Here is a 17,033-nt window from a genome sequence, read left to right as displayed (position 1 = left end):
CAGTAAATCAGTGGTGACATGGATTTTCAACAGGATATACTAATTAATGCCCCTCCTTCAAATCTAATATCAAAACTTACAATATTAATTTAGCATCGACTACAGGATATTAGCGTTATTTCAACTACTTTGAATTTATTTTAAGGCTTTGAAACATCCGAGACTCAGAGGATAGAAATAAGGGAAATTAGTCAATAGGGCCACCGAGGAAGAATCTTGATAATCTCCTCAGTTGAAATATGTATCCACGACGGATCAATTACACCATATTCCGAATCTTAAGCTGATGTTCTACCGTTGAGCTTTGGCCATTCGGTGTGGGTGTGAAGTGTTCGTGTATTTGAATTCGCGTCAAATTCTAAAAAGTAGTGAAGATAAACAAACGAAAGAAAGAAAAGGACCACGTATACTTCTTTTGCTGTAAGGAGTCCCGATTTAAATGTCTGTTCTAACACTGTTTGAAATTAGGGAAAGAAAAACATATTTCTTCTTTTTGCTTCAAAGAGTGCTCACTTCATCATTTTAATAACGTAAAGGCACATTCATTACTCAGTTTTAGTGCTCAAGGGTAAAAGTAACCAAAAGTAATTGAAGTACGGCCAGATCAAAACAAGATCCTGGAACCGGGGCAGTTGCCCGGGCGCCAGCAAACTAATATGTGTGTTTATTGGTGTGGATGTAGATGAAAGGGGTACTAATCGCAAAATTTGCCCTGGGCACCAAATGTTTAGTTTCGTCACTGATTAGGCTACCATTGTGGCAAAATCATTAAATCAATCACCACTCTACATCCAAAAGGTGAAAACTTTCTAAATTACAACATTGTGGAGCATATGGCCCAGTATTATGAAAGTGATCTGGAAATATTTAAATGTAAACTCAAAATCGTCCCAAACACAATTAAGTTGTATGAAGACGAGAGAAAACCAAAGTTGATTCCTTGGTGAATTATGTTGATTGCGTCTACAAAAACACATTCCTAGAAACCAACAAGTTAGATATAATCTCTGCGACTACTGTATATCAGTTTCCTAGTGCTACATGTGAAAGGCCATTTTCATGTTTGAAAAGATTAAATATATATAGGCAATTCAATGACTGATGATAGGTTGAAAAACTTAGGATTACTTTATATTGAAGAAATTGCTAAATCGTTAGATCTTGAAGAAGTTGTTGATAAGTTTGCTGCTGCCCACAAGAATAGAAAGATCCTCTTTTAAGTAGAGGCATGAACCTCTAAGTCATTCTTTTGACCTGTAAAAGTGTATTTCTCTGCTTTCACTTAAATCTACCAGCCACACACATTTTAAATGCAGCGATTAAATTACTACTTACTTATATTGGAAATCAATTGTATTAATGTATCCTAGTTGTTTGAAGTAGTAAATTCATACATTTTCACCGTAAAAGAGTAAAATAATGAACAAAGAAGATGAAAAGATTCACCTTGAAAACACACACACACACTATGAAAAAATATATAATATGAAAAAATTCATTCATTGGAGATGGCCCCCTCAAAATTTTCTTGGGCCCTTCATTGGCCCCTTCTGAGAAAATTTCTAGTTACGCTACTGCGATACACGCGGGCGCGCACGAATACATGAACTTCGGTTTTTGGTCTGAAAAGCGAATAAGACTCCCTATTGCTTCGAAATGTGATATTTCTGTTGTTTCTGTCTTTTTCACATTACTACTAGCGATTAATGTTGGGGGATGGCGGGGAAATCCCCTTTCGTCAAAGTTTATCCCCGACCCGGCTCGCAGAAATAACATGATATTTTTACATGAAATAAGTATTTTCTTTCCATATATTTATCAAAAACACCCCCCTCTAGTTCGGAAGTTTAATTCAAACACTGGTTTGGTAGGATGGTCCTATAGGTTTGGTGGGAGATGGTAGGAATGGCCCTATATCTGTCAGTAAATTTATTTTCTAGATCTGGCAACACTATATAAGTTGAAAGCGAAAGTTGATAAAATGCGAATTCTGGCAACACTGCAGTTAGTTCAACTGTATGATCTGGAAATTGATCCAGAAAGCTTTTTTGGTAAATGAAATGAAATGAAATCTTTGAGTTTTACGTCCCGCGGTTATGCTAAAGGAGACGGTGATGATGAGTAATGATTGAAATGGTGGAATGAAGAAAGTGAGAGGAAACGGGAGAACTCCGAGGAAACCCACGCACGCGGTGTTTGTCCACCACAAAGTTCACTTGGCGGGCTTTGGGATCGAACCCAGGACCCCAAGCACCAGAGGTGAACGCTCTATCACTGAGCCACCGCAGCCCCCAGCTTTTTTCGTATCAAGTATAATTTGTTGGATATTTGGATTCTCGCAGTTGTTAACATATTGCGTTATCCACAAGTCCGTTGACACAAGTAATGTTATTCCTTGGTGGTTGGTGTAAAGGGAGATAGGCGACAATAGATGGCAGCACTATTCTCCTACACAAGTAACGTATTTTTATATTTTCTCTGCTGCTTCCACAAGTTTAATGTTAGAGAGTTTAAACTTTCTGAAAAGAAAGTTCAAACCTATTCTAAGAGAACAATCCGTGTCAATTTTGGATATTGTGACGTTAGAGCATTCCTCGGACCAGAAGCAGACAAAGACATGGTTGAAATCCGGTTAAATAAAGACGGAGAAATTTACATATAGATATAGTAAAAGGATCCGAGTTTGGTTCAATGAGTTCAGAAAAAACATATACGGAAACGTTATATTCTTTATATCCTAATTACATTGGCGACTTTCTTTCGGGGCAAAAATGTGCCCGAATGGCATACTGGAAAATATTGCTGGAGACCTCTAAGTTGGAAAACAATGTTGGATCTAGTAACCATTTATGCTGGTTTTGCTGAAAATTATGCTATTAATTTGACGAAAATTAATGGTCCAGCAATCAAATTCCAGCACAACTTTTCTTCTAATTTGGAGCGGAGAGGACACAAGTTCGGATACCATGTTGAACTCTAGGTTCCGTTTCCTTAGGATGTTATGAACATTCATCTCATGGAAAGCAATGGCAAACCACCATGGATTTACCTTGGCAAGGGACTTTTAGGTCAAATACCTGCCTTCGGACAGAATATCACATCATCATTCATTAACAGCCATAGAATAACACATTGCAAAATTTTGACCCAGAATATATGCGAGACTGCGAGACCATGTGAGAAAGTCTCGCGCGAGACGCGAGACGAGACTCAAAATTTTATGCGAGACGCGAGACGAGACTTCACATTTGCGAGACGAGACGAGACGCGAGACGAGACCAACATTTGAGGCTGCGAGACGAGACGAGACTTTTCCATTTCTCGTCTCGTCTCGTCTCGCGTGCATCCCTATCCACGTGCACTCCTTCTGGGTTGGGCTACGAATTTTTCAGCAGTTCCTAGTCAATATGGTAGACGTCACGTCAGTACTTTGAAACAAAATAAGTAAAGGAGCACTAGTATAAACCAATTACTAACTAAAGATCAGCACTCTGACAATACATTTTATTGGGAATCAATTTCATTCCATAATTTTATTATTATCATTTGCAGGAAGGGAAAACACAACTCTTTTTATCTCCTTCAAAAAATTAAGCCCTGATAGTTGCAAACTAAGCTGTTATAAGCACATTCTCTGAATATTGGAAGCCGAGAATAATGTTTCAGAAAAAAGAAGTTTTAAATAAAACAAAATATGAAACTGAAAACTTCAAACCTGGACAAATACAAACAAGTTACGTAACTGGTTTTACCTTTATTTTGTTTCCAATCCAAGTTGATCCAATGAGAAGAAAACAAGTCGACCAAATCTACTATTGTTCGCTAGGCACAATTATTAAAAATCATAAGAAAGAAATATAACTAAAATTTACCTCAAAAGGGGCTAAATTAGAAAACAGAAATATGCGTGCATACCCAGAAAGAAGAAAGCTTGAGGATTAATCTGCCACATAGTAAATTCATGAAAAGTAGACTACAATTTGTCAATGAGATTGGTTGTGATACTGATATATAATACTACATGAAGAATGTTTAAAGATTGTACGAGTCTGGGGGGGCAGTTTAGGTGGCAGTCAGGGGGGCAGAAGTAGCTACTAGGGGGGCGCTCGCCCCCTTGTCCCCCTCTGGCGTCATCACTGTATTGTTATGTTTACTTTTTGAACTTAAGCACTTTCTGTACTTTTTGGTGGCATCTTTTACTTTCCCTTTCTGTGTATATGTACCTGTAAGGCGCACACAAATGATAAAAAAAAAATATTCGAGCAAAGGACATCTTTACAATGAATTAAGTAGAAAGTTCATTAAATATGAGAGAAACTAGTTGCAAAAAAATATCAATAAATATATCAAGATATTTAGAATATTTGATGTATAATAAATATACATTTAAACAAGAAATAAAGCATAATGTGGGTTGCTCTAACAATTAAGTTGTATGAAGACGAGAAGAAAACGAAAGCTGATTCCTTAACGAATTTCGTTGATCTTCTTTGTGTCTACAAAAACGCATTCCTAGAAACCTACAAACTAGGTATCATCTCTGTGATTATATCAGTTTCTAGTGCTACATGTGAAAGGTCATTCTCTTCTTTGAAATGATTAAAGACTTGTATACGCAAGTCAATGACTCATGATAGGTTGAAAAACTTAGTGTTACTTTATATTGAGAAGAAAATTGCTAAATCGTTAGATCTTTAACAAGTTGTGGATATGTTTGCTGCTGCCCACACGAATAGAAAGATCCTCTTCAAGTAGAGGCATGAACCTGTAAGTTATTTTCTTTATCTGTAAAAGTGTATTTGCTTCCACTTAAGTCAACCAGCTACACATATTTTAAACGCCATGATTAAATAACTATTTACTTATATTAGAAATCAATTGCATTAATGAATCCTAGTTGTTTGAGGTACTAAATTCTTATATTTTCACTGTTTTCCAAAGAGTAAAATCATGAACAATAAAGATGGAAACATTCACCTTGAATACACACACACACACACACACACACACACACACATATATATATATGTATATATATATATATATATATATATATATATATATATATATATATATATATATATATTGGAGATGTCCCCCTCAAAATCCTCTTGGGCCCTTCATTGCCCCCCTGAAAAAAACTCTAGCTACGCTACTGGACACCATGCACCAGAGATGAATTCTCTACCACTGAGCCACCGCGGCCCTGCTTGGGCTTGGTCGTCCATACACAATCTCTCTTTTGGCGTTGCTTAAACAACTTCTAGTTTTGTTCTAAATCCAGACTCCATATTGGCGTAGATATTAATATTACAGTCGATTGGTAAAATCAATCTTCCATATTTAAAAAGTAAAGTACACACAAGTAGAAAAATAAGCATTTATCATAAAAACACTCGCTGCAAGTGTTCAAAATAGATTTATGGTTTCTATAAAATCAATTGAAAATTGCTATTTTTAATTAGGCAGCTAGTGAAAAACAGCAGCTTTCGACTCCAGCCGAGTTTAAACTCAACCTAAACTCAGTTGACCAAAGTGAACTGACCCGACTGACCCGACCCGATAACCCGACTGACCCGACCCGACAACCCGACCCGATAACCCGACCCGAGCTGACCCGATTGACCCGACCCGACAACCCGACCCGAATAACCTGACCCGACAACCCGACCCGAGTTGACCCGATTGACCCGACCCGACAACCCGACCCGAATAACCCGACCCGACAACCCGACCCGAGTTGACCCGACTGACCCGACCCGATAACCCGACCCGAGTTGACCTGACCCGACCCGACCCGTAACCCGACCCGAGCTGACCCGACCCCACTCGGGTTGGTGTCGGGTTACGGGTCGGGTCGGGTCAACCCGACCCGTTTGAGAGCACTACACAAAATACAACAACTGGGCACACGAAAACTGTACAAAAGGAGATGTATTTTTTGTTCGCGTTCATTGCGATTCAGACAAGGATAACTTTTGTTAACTTGTTGATTAGTCCTACCACAATTTCACTTCTCTATACTGTCCAAGCAATAAATAAAAGGTACATTTTCAGTAAAAGCAACGATTTATTACCTGTGTTTTAGCATATGAAGTAGTTGGAACACTTGCCCCTTTATAGTTTTAGTAGGTTAGCCAACTTGCCCCGCATACGGGACACATTTTCCAACGCACATGATCACACTTAACCATTGGCAGTGAAACTCAATATTCATTTTCTGAAAAAATACCTGTTTCACTTCGTTCATAAAGGTATAAGGAAGAAAATGATATCCTGTTTACCTCTAAATAGGTTTCAGATAAAATACCACACATGCAATTAAAAAAAGTTGGCAAATGTGCCCCGGTCTCCCCTACTTCGTGCAAAAGATATGGTAAGTCTTTTCTGTAATTTTGTTTAACGAGCTCTCCTCATTAGTCTAGTGGCTAACGCGCGCATATACCCTTTCATCCACTGGTCCAGCATTCAATTTCCGGTGGGAAAGCATTGTGAAATTTTAACGCATTATGGTGAATCGGATTCTACCTTAAATTGTAGGTCCAAGTCTCATCTAGCTTTGATGCTGTAAAGAGGCGCTGAACTTCAACGACCAATCAACTAATTTTAAGACTCACAAAATATTCTCATTCCATAAGACTTCTTTCACCGTTCTTATTATTAATCGATTTTGATTTTATATTGTTGTGGTTAATAACATTGGTTACAACGTGGTCTGCGTTTGAGTAACTATAGATGTATGTTCATTGTTAACTTTGTCCTATAGGCGAAGAGTGGTAAAAAGAAGGTGTTTCAGTGAGACAAGCAAAATAAGTGAATTTTTCTCTGATAGGAGATATTTTCATATTACTTTCATAGACTATAATCCTTTGCTACTGAAAAGGAAGAAATTACTACAACAAAAACGGCCGTAAAGGGCATTGTTTTCAACGTTTGTGGTTAATTTATTAGACTTTAATTTCAACTGATAAGTTGTTTCAATATGGCGGAAGAAGAAAATGTGGAACACCTTGCAATGGAAGGTAATCAAGAAGTGGATATGGTACAGGGAGAAGCTCAACCAAATGCAGTGCCTTCAGTTATGGAACCTGCTGCCACTGAGGAGTTATAGTTGCTTTGCATAACTCTACTGGAATTTCCTATCTTAATTTAGCTGGCCACAACACAAAAGATATGCCCATTACTAGCACAGATATGGTCAATGCACTTGGCAACATTGCATCGCTAACTGGAAGGGAAACGGCAGAGCGGTTGAAGCGTTGCAGAACGCAGCCAATGGTGTCAGTAGTTATGTTACTTCAGTAGTAGGGGCGATGTTTTTCTCTAGTGTTATGAATGTGGTCACAGGCCGTCACAGAGAATAGTCTGTAAATCCAGTATATTTTAGGCAAAACGTGAAGGTACATCTTACTCCGTCGGAAGAACTAGAAGGAATTTGAGATCAAATCGTAGAAGCAGCTCGGATGAAGAAAGAAGAAATAGGCATTTTGCCAGAAGCACCAAGAGAGAAAGTGCTCCAGTGGTCATCAATTGCTTTAGCAGCAGCTTCTCTAATCTCTTGTTGTCTCAACAATACGAGAGGTGTTATTTTCGGAGCACGCAGCATCGCAGCCTCCAAAAATATTGTTAGCAATTAGTGCTTTTTCAGTGACTGTTCTATACGGCACTAAAGGACGTTGGCTCTGACTTACAGAGCAACTTACCATGGGACTTCTTGTGTAAGAAGCGTTTTAATAGCTTTAAGTTTTTCTGTTACATTGCATGGAAGCAGCTAAGTTCGCTTTGGTGTTGTAAATATATAGTGATCAAATTCCAGTACTATATGTATTGTTTTGCTCCAAAATTAAGTAGAATCCTGTAAACAAGCCAGTGATAAGGAAGATCAAGTTAAGGATCGTTTTACATTTATTCTAATTGATAAATATCTTAGTCGTAGAAGTTAACGTAGTTTAACAAAAGATAGCATTACAGAAAGACCATAATGGTGTTCTACTGCAACATCTCCATTAAATTCTTGATACTTAATTTTGTTCAGATTTAGTAATAAAAATATTATAAATTCACAAGAGTATAAATTAAATGACTTCCAGTTTCACTAACATTTGTTAGGTACGCTTAGCCACTTTCGAGACGTACAAAACTGGCACTAAACGATGAGAAGGGAACAAACTCGAAGTTCAATAGTGGCGGAACAGAGGGTTATTTCGTCCCTCTTGGAGGCCTATTTTGACCCACTTCTGGTGACGCACAAAACTGCACAAAACAGGCAATAAACGATGAGAAAGAAAGGACCTCGAATTTTGATAGTGACGGAGCAGTGGGTCAGTTTCGTCCCACATTGGCGGCCCACTTTTATCCACTTCCTGTGACGCAGAAAACGTGGAGATTGGTGCACAAGACGATAAAAAACAAGCACTAAACGATGTGAAAGGAACGACCTCAAAGTTCAATAGTGGCGGTACAGTGGGTCATTTTCGTCCCACTTTTGAGGCCTATTTTCACCTATTTCCGGTGTCGCACAAAACTTGAAAATAGGCGGCTAACACTGCACAGAACAGGTACTAAGCGATGCGAATTTAACGACTTCGAAATTTGATAGTGGCGGAATAGTAGGTCATCTTTGTCCCAATTTCAAGGCCCGTTTTGACTCACTTCCAGTAATGCACATAACGTGGAAAGAGGTGCTCAAATGGACACAAAATACCCACAATGCGAAAGAAACGACCTCGAAATTCATTGGTGGCGGAACAGCTTTAACTTGTTCCACAGTATTTGTAGGCCCATTTTGACCCACTTCCGGTGATGCACAAAACTTGAAAATGATTGCACAAAACGGCACAAAAACACGAACAAAAAGGTTATGAAGGAAACGATCTCGAAATTCGTTGGTGGCGGAACAAGTTAATGATACCCATTTCTAGAAGTTCAGATTTCTATATCTCCCTATCGCTCTCTTAGGTGTGTTTTAACTACTAGTGGTAACAAAAAATATTTTTTCGGTTTTAGGAAAACCTTAACCGGGTTTTAAAAAATTAAAAAAAAAACTGTTTTTCGATACCAGTTTCTGTTTTCTCCAAAACTGGTTCGATTTTTTATCAGCTTTCTCCATCACCACACCGGTTCAGAAGTGTAAAACCATGTGTAAATTCTCATAAAAATGAAGTGCAAACCGAAACCGGTATGTTCCAAACCAATATGTTTAAAAACAGAATTGCTTTTGGTGTAAACGGATACGGTTTTCGACCGACCCCGGTTTTGGAGAAAACCAAAACTGGTTTCGGTAAAAAAAACGAACTGGTTTTAGAGAAAACCGAAATGTCAGTATTTCCGATTTCGTTTCTCTCTTCTCCCTACTTCGCATCTGGAGATCAATGTTCTGACTAATAGGGTACACCGGCGATTTTGAAAAGTAAGACGATCTACGCTATAAATAATACATGCTGTGGTATTTGTCTTAACAATCGAAATTGCTGTGGTATTTGACAATAAATCGAAAAATCGATAGTACAAGTCTTTTCAAAGATGACTGTGCACTAATGTTTCAAATCTGCACCTTTACTCCCTATACCAACGTTATTTCCCTAGTGAAAATAAAAACGCTTCAAAATTAATCGCAATTTCTTATGCAACCTTCCTTTCCTCGAAGTGCGTCGTGGTCACATACCCGTCACGGCAATGTAAAGACACTTTTGGCGATGAGGATACAAACAAAGAAGAAGGCGTGAAGGTGTTTAAAATAAAATAAGACTTTGATCTGTCGAGTAGCAACCTGAGCTTGTAGCAGAAGAAAACATGTACCGCAAATCTATACATATTATTGCATGAATCGAGTTTGTTACTGAGTTGGGAGATGGCGTAAATGTTTGATTAGTCCTACCTGTGTGTGTCATGTTGTGGTGCATATTTTAAAGAGTCAATATGCATATGAAACGGTTGACATTTTACCTTGCTAAAATGTCAAAACAACCGACATTATTATATATTTTTTTAAAAAAAAAAACGACGAAATGGTGAACGTGTCCTATGTTCTACAAGCGACAACATTCACAGTGAAGTTGACATGCAGAATCAATTTCAGTTGTTTATTCTAAGATTTCCGTGAGCGGTGATATTGAGTCGGAGCCATCTTCAAGAAAGTGTGACGTTGAACGAGAATTCAAATATCACAGAAAGTGGGAAAGTAAGTATAGTCGGCTATATTTTGATCGTGCACGAGGTGCTGCTTTCTGTAAACTTTGTGAAGAGCACTTAAGGAATAATTTAGAAGCTCTACGAAAAAAAAAAAAAAAAACAGTGGGAGTATTTATTACCGTACCTTTCACTAACTTTCGAAAGGCAACAGGAAACAATGGAAAATTAGAAAAACATTCCCACTCAGGAAAGCATGCAAAAGCCGTTTCAATGGAGAATGATAGACTTAAAACTCCTATCCACTCAACAAATAAACTCTAAACTAGAACGAACAGATTGTAGGATGGAACAAATTTTGCACAAATTTACAGTTGTACAAAGTTCAGTGGAAGTGGTTGAAACTCAAGTTAACGTGCATTGTAATCAGATTACAGAATTACAAGAAGAAATAAATACTATCAAGGAAAAGATTATCACTGTAAATGGTAATCCTGATCCAATCATCAACAGAGACCATATGCCGAATGAACCCAGACTAGCTAAGAAAAAAGTGACACACCTGAAAGCTATTCTGAGAGGGACGATAGTGCCTCTAGTATCGGGAAAGAATGGAGAAGACCGCATTCATTACATCGAAGGAAAACCAAATACGTAAAGTCTAAACCTTTGAAATAGTCTCATAATAATCATTATTTCAGATTTAGCGCAACAAGATCCTTTACCGAACTTAGCGGAAGGTCGGAAGACATACCAGCAAGCGTATTTTTGAAAAAAATCGAAGAATGCGACTTAATTGGTGTAGACAAATCGAAATTTCTTAAAATTTTGAAACACGTTTTACTACCACCTTGCTCCGTTTGGTTCAAAGCGATCAGGGGGAGTTTACGTAATTATTTAGATTTCAAGAACGCTCTGCTTTCAAATTCTGAAAATGATTTTATGTTAGCAAACCGAGACGCTTTTGTTCGAAACAGACGTTATGATCCAAAAAAAAAAAAAAAAAAAAGATAAGAATCTTCCTGATTTTGTGATTTCCGTCTACAATGAGTTGCAATTAATTAATCCATACCAACAGTAATCACGAATTATAGCCTCGATCCGGATATTGTTTATTTTATTTATTTTAATCTTCGAACTGGGAAATATAACATAGGCCCTATAACGAAAAGCTTAGTTATAACCTTTCGTTTCTTTCTGCTTTTGTATCTGGAACTGTAGAGCATTTAAAGAGCATCGCCTCTCTTTGCGCTACAAGGAATGAAGAAAATGAGGTAAATAACAAAATCAAGAAACTTGAGGAAGATGAATCAGAAGTCAAAAGTGTATGTTTTTAGCGAGGATAAAGTGAAATGTTTAAAGAGGGTAAATAAATTTGTGGAAAGTGTCGTTAATGAAATGCAGGAAAGATTCAATGATAAGGTCATTAAATTGATTCAACTATGTGCGTATTTTCAAAACTTTGATACAATTTTCAGCTTAGTGAAAATGAATGTAAAGGACTCTGTGCTATATTTGGAATTGATAATGTTGATGATATTTTTAAGGATGTACGTTCTTTTAAATACGTTGCACGCAGCAAACTTGAAGATTCTGGAACAGATGTTGCTTCTTTCATTTTAAAAGCTGGTATTGGTTCGAGGCTCTTAAATCTCTGGCTGAGTGTGTATTGTGTATCCGTGTCTCTACTGCTACTGTAGAAAACTCATTCAATGTCATGAACAGACTCATGACAAAATTGCGAAATCGTATCGGTCAAGATACTCTTCAGTCATGTTTAAAAGTATCGATCGAAGGAGACATTGAGTCTACAGATTTTATTCACGAGTTTATCAACAAGTATGCTGCGAAGAAACCCAGACGCGTTCGACTGATATGCAACTGGTGACTGCTCTAATGTGTTACATTTTATAATACTTTGAAATAGAGTATGTGATTGGAAAACTCAACAAAGCTTATTTAAACATATAAAATAGATAATTTTCATTTACAGAATTTTAAATTTAAGAATAATGTATTATCTATTATTAATATATTATGATTATGATATTTATAATATATGCAAGTTTGTAACTATTGTGTAGATTTGTCTACTTGTATGAGATACAATTATCAGCTGTACGAATGACCACAGTAATGTATAAATTCCTTATAATGTATATTATCAAAATTTCCTTACGTCATATCCTCGTTTATGCTCTATGTAGGTTATCAGTATTTGTGTGTGCCTTTAAATTGTCAGTTCAAATATATAGGAATATCAACAACCTAACTTTCTAAAATTTAAAAATTTGCTCTCTATTAATAAACTTTCATGTAAATATTTAAAACAGATAAAGGGGGGGGGGGAAGGAAAGAAAGAAAGAAAGAAAAAGAAAGAAAGCTCTGTAACATATGAGATGCATGGAATAAATCGTGAGTGGGAACCCTTCGCCCCTGGTGGGGGGGATATTCATGAAGCTATAGGCTTATGTCTAATTATATTGGAATATACTATCCATTTCTTAATTTCGAACATACTAGATTCAATCGAAATGAGAAAACTTTTTATCGGACTTCTGAATAAAATAAAATAAAATAAATAAATACATGACCGTGTTTATTATATATGGAATTCCCAGTCACGACCCCCTTTTCAGTTTTATCAAAATAGAAGAAGAATAAAGAAGAGAAGAGAAAGTTGGGATAAGAAGAGAAGAAAAATAGAGAAAGAAAAAAAAGGAACTGTTACTGGATATTTTTTATAAATATTGTAAAGGAAAGTGAATAATTATCGAATTGGGATCATTTCCAATAGCTATTGGGTGAATGTTTGGTATTAAGGTGATCAAAGGTAGACACATGTTAACCCATACATCCCAGACCTAGATCCATTTAACCCCAACTACCGAATTATCCCAATCTAGCTCTGAGATAGATGAGAAAGTTTAATTTAACCGTTTATTCAATATTTCCAGAAGTTCTAGAATAATATCCAATATTTGAAAAATAAACGACGAAGTTGATGGCATGTTAGAATCGACCAAAAAAAAAAAAAAAAAAAAATCAGAGCAACACACGTTTGTCGAAGATTCTGACTCTCGAAGCTCTCCTATGATGATCGTTCGTTCAGGTTACTTCAGTCCTTTTTGCTTCCTTCATAGAGCCAACTTAAATTAAGTTAGTATTGACATGCAACGACTTTAATTGCCAACTACCATTAACTATAGTAACTCACACATATATATATCAAAAGAATCGGTGAATCGGTGCACTTAATACTAAACCTACATTTCACTCACACTCAAATTCATACAGGACAGTGTATACTTCAGGTTACATTTAGTTGAATTAAACTAATCTAACTACATTTCTATAGACATTTATTACATTTCAATAAAAGAAAACTTAGTTTGACATAACAGGAAAAATTTGATACACGAAAAAAAATACGTTTCATAAGCATGCACAGAAATCTGCTACTTTCAACAATATCAAATAACACATTTCTCTTTCTAGAGATATTAAAAGTTGGATTACATTAAAAAAATAATATTCGACAAAAGACGAAAGACAAAAAATAAAGGAAAAAAAAGAAAATTCAAAGGTCAACATATCTAGGATTCAGTGCAATGAATATATATCATTGTGAAAAAAATATAATTGGTTAATCATTCTTTAAAAAAAAGCACTTTAGTAGCATTTTATTGAGTCTCTGTCCCAAGAGGAGAAATTTCGACAATTTTATGAGTCTTTGTTCTCACGTCGATAATAACTCCTTTTTCTACTCTCTTTATTCACTGTGATTGGTGTCCATGAGAGTATTTAATCGTTTTTGTTTTAACTACAGACAAAAAATTTAGTTCCTTCGTATTATATATATATAAATTTCTCATTTCGTCACTTGACGCACTTGATATAAAATTTCAAAATTTATTGAGATTTAAAATATCGAGTCAGTCCCAAACATTGGGAACTTATTTCCATTATACTATATCTAAATGGAGCTATGTCTTTGGACCTATCTAGGTCCTGTATTCACATTACTAAATTATTAACCAAAATCAGTTCAACTTAAGATCACTAAATTTTTGTTTCCAATATAGATCGTGGAGTCGAGAGATTGTAGTCACTGAACTGACGAAAGCCAAATAGTTATGTTTCCAGTCGTAGGGGAGGATTTGTTTCATAGATTACTGATAGAAGGATTCGTTGGTGGGGCGCACTGTTTCGTAGTTTACTGAGTTCACTATGATCTCTCAAAATAAATTTGGATAAGGATTAGGATATCTATATTTGTAGTTGTAATATTGTGATTGTGATATTCTTATCTACACGATTTTAAATCTGAATTGATGCATGAAACATTAAATGTTTCTAGTCTAATTTAACAACAAAATTACCTTGCTAGTATATATAAAATATATGTAGCGATAGAACATTACACATAACTTAAGTACAATGTATTTTAAACTATCAGAATAGATCATATTAACGCGCTATTATTATGCACAGTGAGTAGCTTACTTATTTTGTCATTTTCCTTTTATTATTCCACTAAATTTATTCGTAATTTATAGTAAGAACTGTGATATAAAAGCATTCCATGAAGCTGTTTACACGAAAGGCTAGAGAAGGATCGACGTATATGAAAATTTCTTTAAAATACGCTGGCTTTTATGAATATAATGTGTACTTCGTTCAAGACTAGAGGTTTCCTGGTATAATTCGGTCGGCGTTAGTAACAAGGAAGAGAACTGACTCCTTTCTTCTCCGTTGTACAGCACCAGCAATTAGCAAAAAATATTTCGAGTAGTATCTTCCACGTAATAGGTCTATCATAAATATTGCAAATTTGGGGTTGGTCATTGCAAGTAGTGAAAATATTATGACACAAAACCAATAAAACAATAGTTAAACCTACTTTTAGACTTCCAAACTATACCATGTACAAGTACTGGAATTCTTATAAGACAGCTATGTCCGTCCGTTCATCCGTCTGTCGACAGATATCAGAGTATCTTGTAATCGATTCAGCGTTCCAATAATAGATTCTACCTACCCCCGTTAACCCTCTATTCAAACCGAAAGTGGTAGTAATCAGCCATTTCCGGTTTGAACTTTGATCGCTCTACAATAAAAATAGTAATAGACAGCTACAAGCGATTTTTTTTCAATCGATTCAACACATCAAGAAAATATACAATTTCTATCCGCATTATTTTACAAAAACAGAAAGTGGTAGAAAGTTACTACTACTTCCGGTTTTAATATTAGCTTTCATATAGCAAAAATAGTAAGAGAGATCTAGAAGCGGTTTCCTCGAATCGATTCTGTGTCTCAATTAAAGGTTATATTTCCTTCTTCGTCAAAGCTCTATTTAAACAAAACGATAGAAATGAACTATTTTCGGTTTCAACATTGAACATCATAGAACGAAAACAGTAATAAATAGCGATAATCGGATATTTTGAAATAGGTTCAGGTCTCAAGGAACAAAAACATTACTGCCCATATTACTTTACTAAAAAATACTGGAAGTAATAAAACTTTCCTACTATTTTGGGTTTAATATTGATCTCTATATTGTAGAAATGATAAGAGCTCTCGGGAAGCGTTTTTTTTTTTTTTTGCCTCAAGTATTGGTTCCATTTCTTTCGTTAAAGCTACTTCATTTTCCATCTAGCGAAAACGGAAATTGGAAGCGACAAACTGTTTTTGGATATGAATTCAGTATCCGAAGGATACATTTCATCTCGGTTTTGTTCTTCTACCGAAAACTGAAGCAGTAAGATCTAGTGAAACTTCCTTTTTCAATATTGATTTCTTTATATTAATAATTATAAGAGATAGCGAGAAATAGTTTTTGATATGTATTCAGCTTTGATAAACAGATTCCATCTTTAAGATTATACTTCTATCCCAGAAGGTAGTTATAGATCCTCCACTTCCGGTTTTAATAATGAATTCACATATGATAGTTTGGAACTCTGCTGTACTATCACAAATGTGAAACGAAATTTACTCTCTTAAATACGATGTCATTACAATTATAATTTAATGGGACAGATAAATGTAAAAGGTTTAAATTTATCAGCTCAATTACTTCTCGTCGCGAAACAAGCCCCAGAAATATCTTCTAATTTGATAAGAATGAACATTTCGTGGACATTTCTAGAAATCAAGTAATGCTTATTGACGACTTTTTAGACCAGTACAAAACATGACATTAGCTGTATCATACTACACAATTATTTTCTCTGCATGTATTCTAATTCTTTACCTGGAAAGCACACCAGTAAAAATGTATAAAAAATCACTCATAACTACGTACACTAAATATATATATATTTAAAGGATACGTGTTTCTTATCACATGCAGTTCATTAATGTTCCACTACCGCAATTTAAGATAAAAGCAGAAGTTCGTAGGCTGATAAAATCCATTTAATGTGAAGCTCGTGTAGCAAAATAGAGGGACATCTTTAAAAGTGCTCTTTACAAAAATCAGTCCTGATAAAGAATGGAACATACTTCCTGATTTCACTATCCCCTGAAATATAAAAGAAAGCATACCTCTGGAAATCGAATTTAAACACAAGCTCTTATACTTATGATCTAGAATTATTTTCCTGAAACATTCAAATTATTATACAACTTATATAATTTGAAATATTTGCTAAGCCAATTCTGTGAGTATCTTTGGTTTATTATGTACATATATAAATAGAAATGATATTTTAAACATACATAAAATAATTATATTTCGTTGTAGTTAGGGGTATATATTATAAAACGATTCCTGTACGGAAAAAAGTCTCCAACTCCTATTGGCCAAGTTGAATGTCTACTACTCTTTCAACGATGCATTTGGTTCCAACTTATATGAAGATTGACTTATGAGTTATTGTAGGAAGCACCGCTGA

This window comes from Thermobia domestica, chromosome 2, assembly GCF_964235325.1.
Source record: "Thermobia domestica chromosome 2, izTheDome1.hap1.1, whole genome shotgun sequence".
In the NCBI taxonomy this organism is placed as follows: Eukaryota; Metazoa; Arthropoda; class Insecta; order Zygentoma; family Lepismatidae; genus Thermobia; species Thermobia domestica.
Note: the sequence above shows the minus strand (reverse complement) of the source record.